At 43.5% G+C, this 16,516-nt stretch overlaps 1 protein-coding gene across 2 annotated transcripts in view; it reads left to right on the top strand.

Annotated features, from left to right (window-relative positions):
• Window positions 1-8,685: 8,685 nt before the first annotated feature.
• Window positions 8,686-16,516, top strand: part of LOC117448270 (tumor protein p53-inducible protein 11-like) — a 49,790-nt gene continuing 41,959 nt past the window's right edge. The window contains exons 1-2 of one of the 2 annotated variants that reach the window (XM_034085480.2): window positions 8,686-8,800; window positions 13,250-13,359. The gene's annotated coding sequence lies outside the window, so the exon portion shown is untranslated. The remainder of the gene's footprint in view (window positions 8,801-13,249; window positions 13,360-16,516) is intronic. The other variant, XM_034085481.2, reaches the window with a different exon arrangement.

The raw sequence follows: 16,516 nt of genomic DNA, 5'->3' as shown, positions 1-16,516 counted from the left end.
GAGTTTTACATTTTTAAATGCCGTTGCCATGGCGACAGATCACTGTCACAGAAGGAGGGGCCGTTAGTCACGTGCCTCAAAGGTTGAGAAGGAGGGGCCGTTAGTGACGTGCCTCAAAGGTTGAGAAGGAGGAGCTTGAGGTACTGCGCACTGCAGTGAGGGGCTTCTCGTTTTAACCGCAGATAAATCCTATATTTTCATGACGAATAGTCCACCAGGAACCAACACAACAAACACGGCCGAGTTCAAGTAGTGTTCTCCTCATGAGCTGAGCCGCTGTAGCGTCACGGAGCTAACGGAGATAGCAGTGAGACAGAGGAGCTAGGGAGTAGCATGAAGCTGCAGCGTCGGAGACAACGGGACCGCACTTGTAGAACCGCACACACAGGTCCCGCGTCACGGGGGCACGTGACGGAGCACGTTCAACGCAGAGAATGTCAGTAATGTGAAGTGCTTTTACAGTTTTATTTGTTTAACATTAATAACAATTCCGGTGTCTTGAAATGAAGTGTGATTAGCTAACATTAACTATGATAGTGTTAAGGCAATACAAACAAACATCTGTTTTCTTATGATAGCTTCTAACCGTATTAAAGTCTCTAAAAACAACTATTCGTTAGCTAGCTTTCGGCAAAAGCATTACCAAAAGCATTAGCTTCGTTAGCATATTTGATCATTTGTTTAATGAAACTAGCATGATTTTGGCAAGCCCAACTAGGTGTCATAGTTGAGTAATTGAATCACTAATTACAGTAAGAGTGTGAGTAATGTGAATCATGTTTTTTTTAAAGTTAACAACTATTTGTTGTGTCTCGTCAGATCTGTTAGTATTATTTCTCTGTGAGTCTATATTGTCAAGTCCGTGTCTGCCATTTCCTGTTTTACTTTGTCATTTCTCATTTCAGGTAGTTCGATTCCTACCTTGCCTGTTTGTCCACGGACCTGATTACCTGCCCCGCCCTTATTGTTTGCACCTGTGGAGTCCCTTGCTTCTGTATATATTCTGTGTGTTCCCTGTGCCAAGTGCCAGATCGTTTTGAACCTTGTGAATGGATTACCTTGTTTTATCATCACAGTAAAACCTTTTTTTGAATCATCTTTTGTCTAGAGTCGTGCATTTGGGTCCTATCAGTTTTTGTGTGCTCCAGTCGTAACATTACGATCTGGCCAACAAATGGACTCAGCCGACTCACAAACCCTGAGGGCAGCGCTCTGCTCTCAGGCTCAACGTCTGCGGCAGCAGGAGGAAGAAATGAAGGACATAAACCAGGGAGTAATGACCCTGACTAGCAGCCAGAGTGAGTTTCGTGGCGTAGTTACAACACAAATTAATCACCTGGCTGAACAGCTCCATAATGTACTCACACGGTTGGATAGTGTGCCTGCCGCTCCTTCCAACGTGGCTGCCCCGGCCCCAGAGCCTACAGCTGTTTTTTCCATGCCAGCTTCCATGATTCGTCTTGCTCCTCCAGCGAAGTTTTCGGGCGAGTCCGGTAACTGCAGTCCATTCCTAACGCAGTGTGACCTACATTTTACCTGCCAGCCTGCTGCTTTCCCCAGTGATCTAGCCAAGGTGGCATTTGTTGTGTCCCACCTCACGGGAAGAGCGGAAGCCTGGGCTACGGCGGAGTGGGCACGGGAGTCTCCGGTGTGTAAATCTCTCCAACTATTCACTGAGACTATAAAAAAGATCTTTGACCGAACCACACCGGGGAGAGAAGCTGCCAGAGCCCTGACACAGATCTCCCAGCAGAATCAGAGTGTGTCTGACTACGCCATTGATTTTCGTACTTTGGCCACGGACAGTGGTTGGAATGAAGACGCACTATACGATATGTTTTTGAGCGGACTCAGTGACTCTGTGCGGGATCTTCTTGTTCCTCTTGATCTTCCGCCGGATTTGGACAGTATGATCGCCTTGGCTATACGCACAGACACTAGGCTGCAAGAGCGACGGAGGGAGAAAGCCAGGAAAGCGCCACCTCCTGCACGATCTCCACTACGACCCGGATTTCGGACCCACAATTCCTCTACTACCGTGAAACCTGCTTCGGGGAACACAGAAGAGGAACCCATGCAGCTCGGAAGGGCCAGGCTGTCTCCAGAGGAAAAGCAGCGGCGCCTCCGGGAGCGTTTATGTTTCTACTGTGGGAAGCAGGGACATTTCCTGGGAGCCTGCCCGTTAAAAGACGGGGCTTACCAGTAAGACGGAGGGTGCTGGTGAGCCGATTGACAACCGCAGATTTCCCTTCACGATCCATGACCCAGGTTGAGGTTAGTAATAATGAGCACAGCATAGCTTTGAAAGTACTTGTAGATTCAGGGGCTGATGCTAATCTTATGGACTGGGGGTTAGCTAAACGTTTGAAAATTGCCTCCGTGCCATTGACTCAGACACTTGAAGCTAGCGCTCTGGACGGTACTCTCATGTGCAAAGTGACTCATAGAACCATGCCTCTTAAAATAACCATTGATCATGAACACTCAGAGTATATGACTTTTCATCTGTTTAATTCTGCACAGCATGCAGTAATTCTGGGCTATCCCTGGTTGTGCAAACATAACCCTCACATTGATTGGCGGACTGGTAAGGTTTTGGGGTGGGGAAGCGAATGCTCTCATTCGTGTTTCAGGAGCAAGACTGCTGAAATTGTCAGAGAGCCCATTATAGACAATGACAGGGAACATGAAGATAATCAAGACTCAGACTTCCCTGACCTTTCGAACGTACCCAGCTGCTACCGAGATCTCAAGGAGGTGTTCAATAAAACTAAAGCGACATCCCTTCCTCCTCATCGCACCTATGACTGCGCCATCGATCTCCTGCCTGGGTCCCCCTTGCCCAAGGGAAGACTGTACTCTCTCTCAGCTCCAGAGAGAGAGTCTATGAGAGAGTACATAGACGGCTCTCTCAAAACGGGTCTTATCCGTCCCTCGTCATCTCCCGCCGGAGCTGGTTTTTTCTTCGTTGAGAAGAAAGATGGATCCCTAAGACCTTGCATCGACTACAGCCCCCTAAACGACACAACCATCAAGAACAGGTACCCCCTCCCGCTTATGACCTCAGCGTTTGAACTGTTGAAAGGAGCTAGAGTTTTTTCAAAACTTGACCTGCGTAACGCTTACCACTTGGTGAGGATACGGGAGGGGGACGAGTGGAAGACTGGTTTCAACACTCCAAGCGGACATTATGAGTATCTGGTAATGCCTTTTGGTCTAACAAATGCACCTGCCGTTTTTCAGGCTCTCATAAATGATGTGTTGAGGGAATTTTTGAATCATTTTGTTTTTGTCTATCTTGATGATATCCTGATTTTTTCCCGTGATGAAGGTTCACATGTTTCGCATGTTCGTCAGGTATTAAGAAAGTTGTTGGACAATCAACTTTATGTTAAGGCTGAAAAATGTGAGTTCCACGTCAGTTCCACTTCATTTCTGGGTTTCATCCTGGGTCCTGACCAGATAATGATGGATCCTGCTAAAGTGAGCGCTGTGGCTGAATGGCCCACACCCTCTTCCAGGAAAAAAGTCCAACAATTCCTTGGATTTGCTAACTTCTACAGGAAGTTTGTTAGGAATTTTAGTTCTATTGCCGCTCCTATGCATGTACTCACCTCTCCTTCTGTTCAGTTTGTGTGGACCCCACAGGCAGACCAGGCCTTCCAGAAGTTGAAAAAAGTTTTCACTACAGCTCCAATACTTACCATCCCGGATTCCCAACGGCAGTTCACGGTGGAGGTGGATGCCTCCAACGAGGGCATCGGGGCGGTCCTCTCACAGAGGGCAGAGAAAGACAGTAAGCTCCATCCATGTGCCTACCTTTCCCGTAAGTTGACTGCGGCTGAACGGAACTATGATGTAGGCAATAGAGAGTTATTAGCCGTGAAGGTAGCACTGGATGAGTGGAGGCACTGGCTAGAAGGGGCAAAACAGCCATTTATTGTGTGGACAGACCACAAAAATTTGGAGTACATACGCAAGGCTAAGAGGTTAAACTCCAGACAGGCACGATGGACCTTATTTTTCAATAGGTTTAACTTCACTCTCTCCTACCGTCCTGGCTCACAGAACGCCAAACCAGACGCGTTATCCAGGCTTTTTGACCCAGAGGCTCTTTCCAAGGAGACAGAGTCCATTTTACCGCCCACTCAGGTGATAGGAGGGGTGACATGGCCAATTGAGGCTAAGGTAAATCAAGCTTTAGAGGGAAAAACCGTACCCAGTGGTGGCCCCCCTAACCGTCTCTTTGTTCCCCCATCTGTCCGTTCTGATGTGATTCACTGGGCTCACACATCTGTATTAACATGTCATCCAGGTATCAGACGAACTATGTACATGATAAAGCAAAGGTTTTGGTGGCCTAAAATGGAGAAGGAGGTTACTGAGTATGTGGCAGCCTGCACTACCTGTGCTCGGAATAAGACCTCTACCCAGTCTCCTATGGGTCTACTGCAACCTTTGTCCATTCCAAGCCGCCCATGGTCTGACATCTCGCTGGATTTTGTCACTAGACTGCCTCCCTCTGCAGGTAACACCACCATTTGCACTGTTGTTGACAGATTTACCAAAATGACTCACTTTATCCCCATGCCCAAATCTCCCTCTGCTAAAGAGACAGCAGAAGCGCTCTTATCTCATGTTTTCAGGCTGCATGGATTTCCTCGAGATGTGGTGTCAGACCGTGGGCCGCAGTTCGTTTCCCAGTTTTGGAAGGAGTTCTGCAGCCTGATAGGAGCCACTCCCAGCCTCACATCTGGTTACCACCCACAGGCTAATGGTCAATCAGAGAGGATCAACCAGGAACTGGAGACGTGTTTACGGTGTCTGGTGTCCCAGAATCCCACAACTTGGAGCAAGCAGCTGATATGGGTGGAGTATGCCCACAACACCCAACCTACATCTGCCACGGGTCTCTCCCCTTTTCACTGCGCCTATGGTTACCAACCTCCTCTGTTTCCGGAAGTAGAGAAGGAAGTGACTGTACCGTCAGCACATGCCCTGGTGAGGCGGTGTCACAGAGTCTGGGCAGGAGCTCGCCAGGTTCTCCTGAAGAGTGCTGCTCGCATGAAAAAGACAGCAGATCGACATCGTCGTCCGGCACCTGCCTACAAACCCGGGCAGAAGGTTTGGCTATCTACAAGAGATCTGCCCCTGTGTGTGGCCTCCAGGAAGCTGGCTCCGAGGTTTGTGGGTCCGTTTCCCATAACGAAAGTTGTTAACCCGGTGGCTGTTCGCCTGCGCCTGCCCAGGTCCTTGAGAGTCCATCCGACCTTTCATGTTGTCAAAGTCAAACCGGTTCGGGAGAGTCGTTTGGTTCCTCCATCCAAGCCTCCTCCTCCCCCCCGGATGTTAGACGGCGGTCTGATATATGACGTCAAGAAACTGCTAGCAGTCAGGAAGAGAGGACGCGGCCGACAGTTCCTTGTAGACTGGAAAGGATACGGTCCAGAACATCGGTCGTGGGTACCAGCAAGTTTTGTTGTGGATCAGAAACTGATAAAGGACTTTTTCAGACTTAATCCACAGGACTCTGGGCCGTCCGGAGTCGGCCGTAGAGGAGGGGGTACTGTTGTGTCTCGTCAGATCTGTTAGTATTATTTCTCTGTGAGTCTATATTGTCAAGTCCGTGTCTGCCATTTCCTGTTTTACTTTGTCATTTCTCATTTCAGGTAGTTCGATTCCTACCTTGCCTGTTTGTCCACGGACCTGATTACCTGCCCCGCCCTTATTGTTTGCACCTGTGGAGTCCCTTGCTTCTGTATATATTCTGTGTGTTCCCTGTGCCAAGTGCCAGATCGTTTTGAACCTTGTGAATGGATTACCTTGTTTTATCATCACAGTAAAACCTTTTTTTGAATCATCTTTTGTCTAGAGTCGTGCATTTGGGTCCTATCAGTTTTTGTGTGCTCCAGTCGTAACACTATTCTGTTGTATTGAACAGCCATACAAGCAACAAGTGCTAAATGTAATCTGTTAGCCTATGATGACTCGCTGCAAAACCAACTGTTAACCATTTTGTTTATTTGTTTAATGAAACTGTATGTTATGGTTATGTTATTTGACAGAGGCTTTTATCCAAAGTGACTCACAAAAAACATAAAATAACCATAATTAACATTAGAATTTCAATACAAATAGTTACATAGTCAAGTTACATTACTTATTACAATTTAACAGGGTAATTACTCATCTGTAACCTACTACATTTAAAAAAAGTAAACTTCCCAACCCTAATGATTAATTATAGTCAGCTAATTAATTAAACGGATGACAAAAGCATGTCAATATGTCCACTACATTAAATCAGCAGTAGCCTAAGTTCTGTCTTCAGTGTAAATGCTTCTTTAATAGTCATTGTATTACAATTTGAATTCATTGTAAATAATCTTTACTGTGCTGACTGCCTGTTTACCGTTTATCAGACAGTGTTTTGTAATATTGCATGAGGTGTTTGTCAGTTATTGTTGAGATTATTAATGCATATCAATTGTGCACCAATGCCTTAGCCTATGCAATACTTTAGATGACGTCTTGTTCTTATTGTTTCAAAGTCATGGCCAAAGGTTTGCCTTCTGGACTCTGGAGGCCAGAAGCTTGCTGGAGGGAACCCTTCAGCCAATATTCAGAGTGCCACGACAGGTTATCTCCCTCGAGAGGGAACAGCAGACCCCGCCTCACCCCCAGTGAAGAAACAGCAGACCCCGCAATAAAAATAAATAAAAATGTATTCTGAACTGAAATGCCTCTCGGTCAAACTGCTTGTTTATCTTTTGCAGGCTGGTGCATGAACACACTAACAGTTGTTTTTCAGTAATCTAGCACCTCTTCGAAGACACGTTTGATTTATTAATAATAATAATGAAACGAGAATTATGATACTGTAGAAGGAACAGTGTTTAACAGTGTTGTTTTCTTTTGAATAATAATGAAACGAGAATTATAAACATACCCAAAACTAAATTAACAGTGTTGTTTAATATACATATAAAAGACTAAATTAACAGAATATATATATAAACATTCATGTGAACGTGCGTTGACCGCCACGTGCTCCGCCACGTGCCGCCGTCACGCTGGACCCCGTCACGTGACGGAGCACGTGACGCTGGACCTGTGTGTGCGGTTCTGTAACTGCGGTTCTGTAACGGAGCGTCCACACTACAGCTTCAAAAAAAGCTTGGAGCTGGGCGTGTCTGGAGCTTGGGGATTTTATTCAAGCAACACGACCAACAACCAATCACATGAATCTCCCGCCCCCGACATAAAAAGCAAAAAACCCCGGGGATTTTATGGGAGCAATATATATATATAAACTCCCCAAACAGGCGAAAACCTACCAGTTTCACCCACTGTCTCTGCCACCTCCCTCCATGCCTGGTTCCTCCGGTTTGTATCCCGGTAGGTGAAGAGGGTCTGGTCATACAAAACCGAGTGATTTCTACGGCGATAGTTAGTTTCTCCTCCAACTTTTTTTGAAATATAGAAATGAACGGCGGGATATCTCTCCCAGCTTAGACGCGGTTTGATTGGCTACGGCTTCAGCTGTCAGATTTTCAGAAACGGGATTTGATTGGCTGGCGCTGGCTACTCCGGCGTCAGAAGTTGAACAATGTTCAACTTCTGACGGCGGAGACGGACCGCTCTGCTACCCACAATTCAGTTCGGCGAAAAAGCGAGGCAACGTGACGTCACCCCATTGAAAGTGAATGGGCAGATTGGAGTTTTCGACTCTGTCGACGCTGTAGTGTGGACGGGCCGTAACTGCTGTCTCCGACGCTGCAGCTTCATACTATTGGAGTTAGGAGCAGCAGTCCCGTTGTCATGAAGGGGGAATCTAACTATATACAGAATATGTTTTTGTTTTTGTGGATCCAGGCTAGAAGGCTTGGACATTTTAACATAGGGTCTACGGGAATTGCTCCCATCTGCATCCATCGCCTACAGTTTGCAGCATTGGGCTTCACCGCACTCTGTCCCCCAGAAGTCGGTTTGATTGCATTCGGGCTCGATTGCTTATCCTGTCTGAGTAGCCCGCTGCCCGGATAATGCTGCATCGCAATTTTTTACATCGAATTTTATACAAAAAATTCAGATACATGATTTTCAAAGTAATTATTTTCAATGCTATAAATTCGGTGTCTGATAAAATTCAAATACTTCTGTCTCTTGTTTGCTTCCATACATGTTACAAGGACCACCAGTAATTGTTCACCCCCTGTGAACCTGCCTGATCGCTAGCTTGACCCATATATTTAGCTAGTTATATAAAAAAATACATCATATAATTACATCATATCATTTTTGTTAATATTTTACCTCAAAAACACACTTGCTGATATCTTTCGCGAGATATTTAAACATGGCCCCTTTTTGTCACAGCGACCTTTCCATCTAACTGAGCATGTGCAGAGTGAGTTTCATCACTCTAGCTTGTTTGTGATTGGAGATATTGATATTGGTTACAACCGTCCCGTGTTACAACTGTCCCTGGTCTCCTACTTTTGGTTCAGTAAAAACATTTGATTTACTGCCTTGGATGTGGAGTTTTTGTTGGAACTGGTTTTCATTGGTCAAAGTGGTCTGCCGCTTGCTCGTGTATTACGGTAGACAGAACCCGGTGTGCGCGGTGGTGTGCGCGCGGGTTATTACGGTAGTGTGTACTGTGGATTGTTTGCTTCTCCGGGTTTGTGAAGAAAGCACGGAGCGCTGCGATGATCTGCTACACTATCTGCCCTGCTCACTGAACTAACGGCAAAATACTCTCTCAAGCGAACTCTGGACACCACTCCTCTTCCTTACTGTAAGTTAAACACGTTATCTGCGCTTTTAAATGTAATGGTGTCTCGCCCACGAATTTCCTTTACATTTCACTTTTTGGATGTTTTCAAGCCATGTTTTCTATCTGTCAACGTTTTGGGAGAGTTGACTGCTAGCGTAAATATAAGTCATTTTGTTGCGTGAGTAGAATAGCTTATCGTATTTCTGCATGAAATATCGATTTGATCTGGCTTTTAAGTTGTGTTGTTGTAGTATTAGTTTATGTGAAATGTTGGTAACATTAAAAAAGCTGGAAAAGTGAAGTTACGCGTGGTGGAGAGGTCTGTTATAAAGCCGTTGCAGACATACAAATCAACTTTGCTTTTGTTTCACCGGCATTTAACGTGAAGCAACATACTTGCATTCAATAGTTTGAGAAACCCCTTTCTTTTCTTTTATTAAGCTCCATACATGTAGGCTATCCGTATCTACGGCTGAGTTGCTACACCCCACTCAGTTACTGTGAAGTTATTTAGCAGCAAAGGTTAATGCTTGCTCGTAAATCCCCTCCTGATTAATTATTCAAAACAACAGGGCTGAGCTTTTCTTATTTTGACAGAGTTCCTTGATATTTGAAAGTGGATTAACCGATGTGGTGAGCTGTGAGCAAGTGAGAGCCAACATCTCTGGGGATTTCAGTGGTAGAAATGGCCCAATTTGGTCAGCAGCACATGATCACAAGAAGGGAGACGTCTGTGTTGAGGTTATACATAACTGAGGTTAGGTGTTTATATAGATTTTGCTTTTTTCGTCTAGTTTCTTATCTTGTTTCATGTTTTATTTTTAACGTTTTTCCTCATCACTGCTGCAGCAAGTGATTTCCCCTGAGGGGGATCAATATTGTTCTGATCTTATGATCTTATCTTAGATGAAAGGAGTTGTCTCAGTTTACACAGTTTGAATGTATGCTTTCCTCCTTATATAGTAATTGAGATTAGGTGAAATTATCTAATTGGCCTGACTGACAAGAGTGTCTTGGAATAAGCTGCTGTTTTTTTGGGAGAGAGAAAACTTTAGGTGTAAGAGTTTGCTTGACACCAAATAGTTCATGTTACTGCTTGACACCAAATAGTTCATGTTACTGTTTGGTGTGTCAAGACTTGTTCCTAGTGAACTCAAGCATTGCTGCAGCACTGACATGTTACCTTGTTGTCTGGCAGTGAAGTGAGCTAAGCCTCGTGCAGGGAAAGTCTCACTCTTATTTACTATGACGATTCTTCTTTGGATGACTGAAATACAAGCTCATTTTATGTTCATACATCCAACTGCTTCATTTGTGGAGTGTCTTCAAAGGAAATACACTGCATAGACCGAGGTTTCGTAATCCTTTTAAACATCTGAACACACAACAAAAACTGACCCAAGATGCTGGCTTGGGTTAAACAGAAGCTCATAACATGAGGGAAGTGACATGGTGGCTTTGACATTCCTTGTTTTCTGAAAATGACAATGATGTTGAATAAATGGAACGAGGAGAGCTGTTGTTCGCCCTCAGCAAGACAACATTTTTAAAGTTATTTTTTTATGAATTAGGCTTTATTCCCATGGCGGAAGTTGTACTATTTTTCTGTAATTGCCATCTTAGCAGGATGTCATCCATGTTCTGTGGGCAGGGGGAAGAATCGAATTGGCCAAGCAAAGAAACACAAGAGATAAAACGGGGCTTCCTTTTCTGTTTTATGTGGCCACGGCGACAATGTTTTCTGCGTTGTCAAGAATAAATAAACAATGCACTTGGAGTGGGCAGCAGCTGATGCTTTTTGAACATTACTGTCGCTGTGCTAATATAGCCATCAGCAGTTTTTAACCATAGAAAGCAAACCATTAGATATATTCACTCTGAGCACATCCTTTAGTAGCACTCCACCTTCAGTGCTCAGAAGTGGATTTGGTGAATAGGTCACATCTGGCCTGATGATGACCTTTAAGACCGTTGTCCTTTCTCCATGAACACTTTTGACTGCAGGATATTGTCACCTCAGCCAACCCTCAAGTTGCCAGATTCTCCCACTAATGAATCCCCTTCAGTACAGCAGCACAGCTTTCTGTGTCACATAGAGAGAGGACACAAGAGGGCTGAATGATTTGGGATCAAAAATATCTAATTGCAATTGTTTTGACTGATAATGCAATTACAATTTCAATCATCAATTGGAGGAATCTTTGTATCATCCTTCACATTTTTTTATGAAAACTATTTAACAAATCACGGTGTAATTACTTTTTAAGCTAGGATCTGTAACAAACAAAGCATCTTGTAAAAATAAAGCATGACATCATCATCTTCCTAAGGCTTGGGTTCATTGGTTAAAAGAGTATTTTCCACAAAACCGGGTGAAACTAAGAAATAATTTCTCTCAGCAAGTTTTGACTGTGTCCCTTGAACCCTACCAGACTGGATACAGATTTAACTTTGTCTCAATGTGAGGGGAAATTATCCTTGGAGGAGCAGCATGGTTGTGTGTCTCTGTGTGTAGTCTTTGTGTAGAGGCACAGAGGGAGGCGGCGGCGCGCACTATAGCCCTGGGCAGTCCCACAGGTCCTCCACACACTCCTGGCATGCTGCATGCTGGGTAGCCAAAGCAGATGGTGACCTCTTTTTTTTTTTAACCCCAGAGTAATTAATTAATGCTTCCTTTCCCAGTGCAGTCCTACAATACAGAAAAAACAAGTGTTATATTTAGGGATGTCCCGATCACCTTTTTTTGCTCCCGATCCGATTCCGATCATTTGATTTTGACAATCTGCCGATACCGATTTTTCCCGATCCGATCTTTATGCAATGCATTAAGAGAAAAAAAAGGTAACAGATAACGGCTGGTCATCCAACGCGATGAATTCAGCTATCTTGGCTGTTATTGTGTTGGCCTTTTCACTGTTCTGGGGCAGTTTCTCTCTCCTTTTTAGAAGTCTCTGAAAGTGTTGGTTGTTTCAGTGCCGTTACCTGAGTGGCCGCTGTGTACTCGCCGTGTTGTTGTTGGTGTTTGTTTCTCAGGTAGCGTATTAGATTGGTCGTGTTGAACGTAGCTCTGTTCTTTCCACCACGCGGAACCTCTGCCTTGCAAACATTGCATCTGGCTGTTACACTGCCTTCGCTTTCAATTTTATAATACTTCCAAACTCCTGACATTTTCTCTGTCCCGACTACCGAGTCACCAGCTGAACGTAGCCTCTCGTTAGCTTACTGCTACTATTAGACACTGCGCCCTGCCCACTCTGTTGCCAGATTTCAGAGAAATAAGCAACCAGGTCTATGAAAACAAGCCCAAAGAAAGCAACACATACATGATGTTGTGTAATTTTAAACCAAAACTAAGTCCTCAGGATGACTTTAAGATGTGAACATGGTCATTTTTGTTTTGTAACATTAAATTAAAAAAAAAAAAATTATAAAAAAAAATCCCGATCCCCAATTTTTCTCTCCCGATCCCCGATTTTTTGAAAATCACGTGATCGGCTCCGATCCCCGATCACGTGATCGGATCGGGACATCTCTAGTTATATTAAATAATAATACATTGTTTTTGTTTGTTTTTGCTGCACATGAACACATGCAGGCCATTAAAATTGTGAGCGTATTTATACCGCCTGAGGCATTTGTTCCTGGTGGATCAGATACAGTAGCACAAAGTGATGTTTCTCTAAACAGTGGTTGGAAGGATATTTGCCTTGAAAGTAAGTCTTTAATACTACATTGTCAATACTCTAGAGAATGGAGAAGTGTGTGTATTTTTAACAGTCACAGCTTTCAAAGTGGATCTCTTCAGATAGCGTTATCTTGGTAATTGTCACCTTAGATGTTTTCATAAAACAGCGATAAAAGTGATTTACCTCACAAAATGGTGGTTAGCTATATTTAGTTTCCTCTTTCCGCACCGACTTCTGGTCTGTCTCCAGGGACTCCTGTGTTCCAGTGATATATTTCTGCCAATGAGGATTGCTTTCTTCCTGGCATCTTTGCTTTTAATTTCCTACTGCCTGGTGTGACAGTGGGTTTGCTACAGGCTCAAATAATGGGATGACAGCAGATGTGACTCTGTTTATTTCCAATGGACAAGATTAGAGAAGCTAAGACCATATGTTGCTTTTCATACTTTGTGGTTTTATGGCTGTGATAAGCTGCTCATCTCATTGATTACGTCGAAGGGAAGATAGAAAAGCAATTGCATTGTTGAGTGGTGTCAAAACACTGTGGACTGTTTATATTTGGCAAGTAATTTCCCCCAGGCTTTTTACAGCTCTCTGCATGAACTCTCATTTTGGATTCATTATCTTTGATAATCCCTTTACTTCATATTGTAATGTTGTACTGCATGGGGTGCTATTTTTTGTTTGATTTAATTGCATCATATAAACGCATGTTAAAGAAGAGAAGAGACATGTTTAATTTTAAAACATATGCTTTTCTTTTTAATTGACGGGTAAACTTAAGGTGGCCTTGCAGGACATAAGTTTGGAAGAGCGGAGCAGCAGCAGCATCGTCTTCTTCATTTGGGGTTAGAACCAAGGTGCAACCTCCACAACGTATCAGATCTGCTTTCAGTAAGTACAAGTTGTGTTTCTGTTTCACTGACTTCTATTTGTAATTGGCCTGAAAAGGAGGACTATACCTGGCGAGCTGAGCTGTGTCGAGGCTGGATGTTTGTATTCATAAGCACAGTGGAGCTGTGTGTGTGTGTGTGTGTGTGTGTGTGTGTCAGTGGTGAACCGTGTCTATCACAACTGGACCTTCTGTAGAAGGTCCAGTTTGCCCCTCCGCGGAATTATAATGTCCATCTTTTCACTGAATTGTCGTCTTGAAAAGGGTACTCGTAACAATTCCGCAACAACTTCATCTTCACCTGTTGCACTTGTCATTTCAACGTTAAAAACAATAAAACGGCATGAATTGCTTCGTCGCATTCATCTATCTTCTGTCTCGAGCCAGTTAACTAGCGGGCCTGAGTACCCTGGAACCGAGGAAAACTCTGAAAGAATACGCCCATTGGCTACAAATCAATATATGATTGGTTGATCAAACTGTCAGTCCAAACGTACGCTCTCATTCAGTGCAACGGCCAGGGCATTCGATCAAGGGTGTAGAATACCTTGGTTGAAGGATATTCTACCCAGAGACCCAGAACAAGATCTGATTGGTTGCTTTCTTTCAACACAAAACCACTGAAATGCGTAGTGCATGGTCCGAGAAGGACAAACAAATCAACGTAACACTGTAATATTACAGATCAACAACACAGATACGATTCTCATTTATTCATTTTATATACATTTGTTTTATCTGAGTGTTCCAGGGTATTGAATACCTTGAAGGCCCTGATTGTGTGTGTGTGTGTGTGTGTGTGTGTGTGTGTGTGTGTGTGTGTGTGTGTGTGTGTGTGTGTGTGTGTGTGTGTGTGTGTGTGTGTGTGTGTGTGTGTGTGTGTGTGTGTGTGTGTGTGTGTGTGTGTGTGTGTGTGTGTGTGTGTGTGTGTGTGTGTGTGTGTGTGTGTGTGTGTGTGTGTGTGTGTGTGTGTGTGTGTGTGTGTGTGTGTGTGTGTGTGTGTGTGTGTGTGTGTGTGTGTGTGTGGTTTCACATTTCCCTCTGGCCATTTGGACAAAGTCAACCTTCAGTTCTCCTCAGCCACACTCATGCATCACGTTTATGGTTAGCTGACCTCCGAGAAACCTTATACTGGAAAGACTCAACTCCCAAAATATGATAAAAGAAATGGAAGTATTTCAGATGGTAAATATTAACAGATGAGAAGGCAGGTTTATCTCTCCATGGGTTCTCGTTTATTGCCTCAGAGCCATCACTCAGGCTTAATCCTTATCCTACAGGCGTTTTTCTTTTTGGCTTTCTCTCTTTGATTGCTTTCTAGCAGCAGCAGCTCATCACTGAACTGTTGTTTTCGGTTTCCACTTAACTGACAACTGTTGCTAGTATTCTGCATTATCGATCACATACTGTACTGTGCCGGGTTCATCTCCAGGTTGCTTCACTTGAGTATTTACTGTGATTGGTTTGGAAAATTGCTGATTTAAGTCTGATGATGATGATGTCCAATTATATTTCAAAACATTTGACTATTTAAAGGAGACCTATCATGCTATATTTAAATGATATAGTGTATGACCATACCTATATAAGGTATATTTATACATTTTATTTTTCAAAATACCAAACAGATCATTTTTTAGACATGCTTCGTTTCGCTAATTTTCGCTCTATTCCAAGCCCGTCTTTGAAAATTCTGAGCAGCAGCTGACCACGCCCCCCTGCAGAAGAGCAGGCATGAGCCGGCGAGAGTCACGTTACCATGCTTGCTGTGATTACGAGTGTCGAATAAACATGTAATCTCAGAGCAATGCATGTGTTCAAGCATATCATCAATTTGATCCAGAAACTGACCCTGAAGCAGCGGAGGTTTTGGTGGAGGTGCAAAAATCTCGGTTGCAGCAGGACGTTTCTGAATGGTTAGCTGACAAGCTGTTGTCCCTATTTATTTTACTCTGTTACGATGCTTGCTCCTTATTCCGTTCATATTTTGGCTAATTAGCAAGAATGCAATGTGTACAGTTTGTAACGCAAAAACAGCGATATATATATATATATATATATATTTATAAAGGGAGACATTCATATTTTCAGCATATATACAATGGCCTCATTGTGTTTATTAATAGTTTACAGTCCTTTTCTTCCAACATCGTGCAACAACCGTTGGAAAGTTGAATAACTTAGGATGATAAAAAGTATAACTCCAACAACACCTCAGTTGTCAGCAATGTGTGTAGTTTCATGTGTTTTTAAAAGCTCAGTTATTGACTTCTTTGTGCAAATTGCGCCACGATGCCTTCTGAACGGAGAATGTGTGCTGCATGGAGATACCACAGGTAACATTTTTGACAGCTTTACTAAGTTGTCTGTTTAAATAAATGTTTCACATGTCATTCAATATATGTTTATCACAATGTGTCAAGACGGATGCAGTAACTTGAGGACTCTGTAACCTGTATGGTGGACCATCCTGGATTGGAGCCTGTGTGCCTAAATGTGTTCTCCCTGCAGAATGCGTTGAATATTTACAGAGCTGAACATGGTGGACTACAGTTGAGGCAAATAGAGCAGTGAGTGGTTTGTTTGTTTTGACTGAAATTGTAAAACGAATGCTAATATTGTTCATGGAAATAAATACTGGTGTATATGGCTTTATGCAATCTTTCATTCTGTCATTGTACATGTACCATTATATTATATACTACACAGCAATGGCATAACACACCCATGTGTAAGACAAAAAGGTCCACACACAACCTTATGCTTTTGAAATCAGAATATTCTTTACCCATCCAAACATGAATAATCACGACACATTTTGATATAAACTCGAACTTTATTGTCAAAATCAACAGTTAAAAAAAACTAAATGTAGCCTACTTGTATTTTGTATAAATGACACTAAATATTTTTACAGAAGCTTTGTGAGCTGGTGCTGGGGCTTCCTTGGACGCAGGATCAGAGTGGTGATTCGGGCCTGCGTTGTCCTCAGGATACGCAGTTTCCTGATCCGTGAAATGTCGATGTTGGGTTCAGACAGCAGCCAAATTGAACCGTGTAGCATACCCGGCGATGACCTCCTCCCTGTCAGGTCGCTCATAATGGTGCAGAGTCCACAAAGACTTGGTCGAAGATGAGGTCCATCAAGTTGGCCACGTA

This window comes from Pseudochaenichthys georgianus, chromosome 6 (assembly GCF_902827115.2).
Source record: "Pseudochaenichthys georgianus chromosome 6, fPseGeo1.2, whole genome shotgun sequence".
Lineage (NCBI taxonomy): Eukaryota > Metazoa > Chordata > Actinopteri > Perciformes > Channichthyidae > Pseudochaenichthys > Pseudochaenichthys georgianus.
This window is presented reverse-complemented; position numbering and strand designations above follow the sequence as displayed.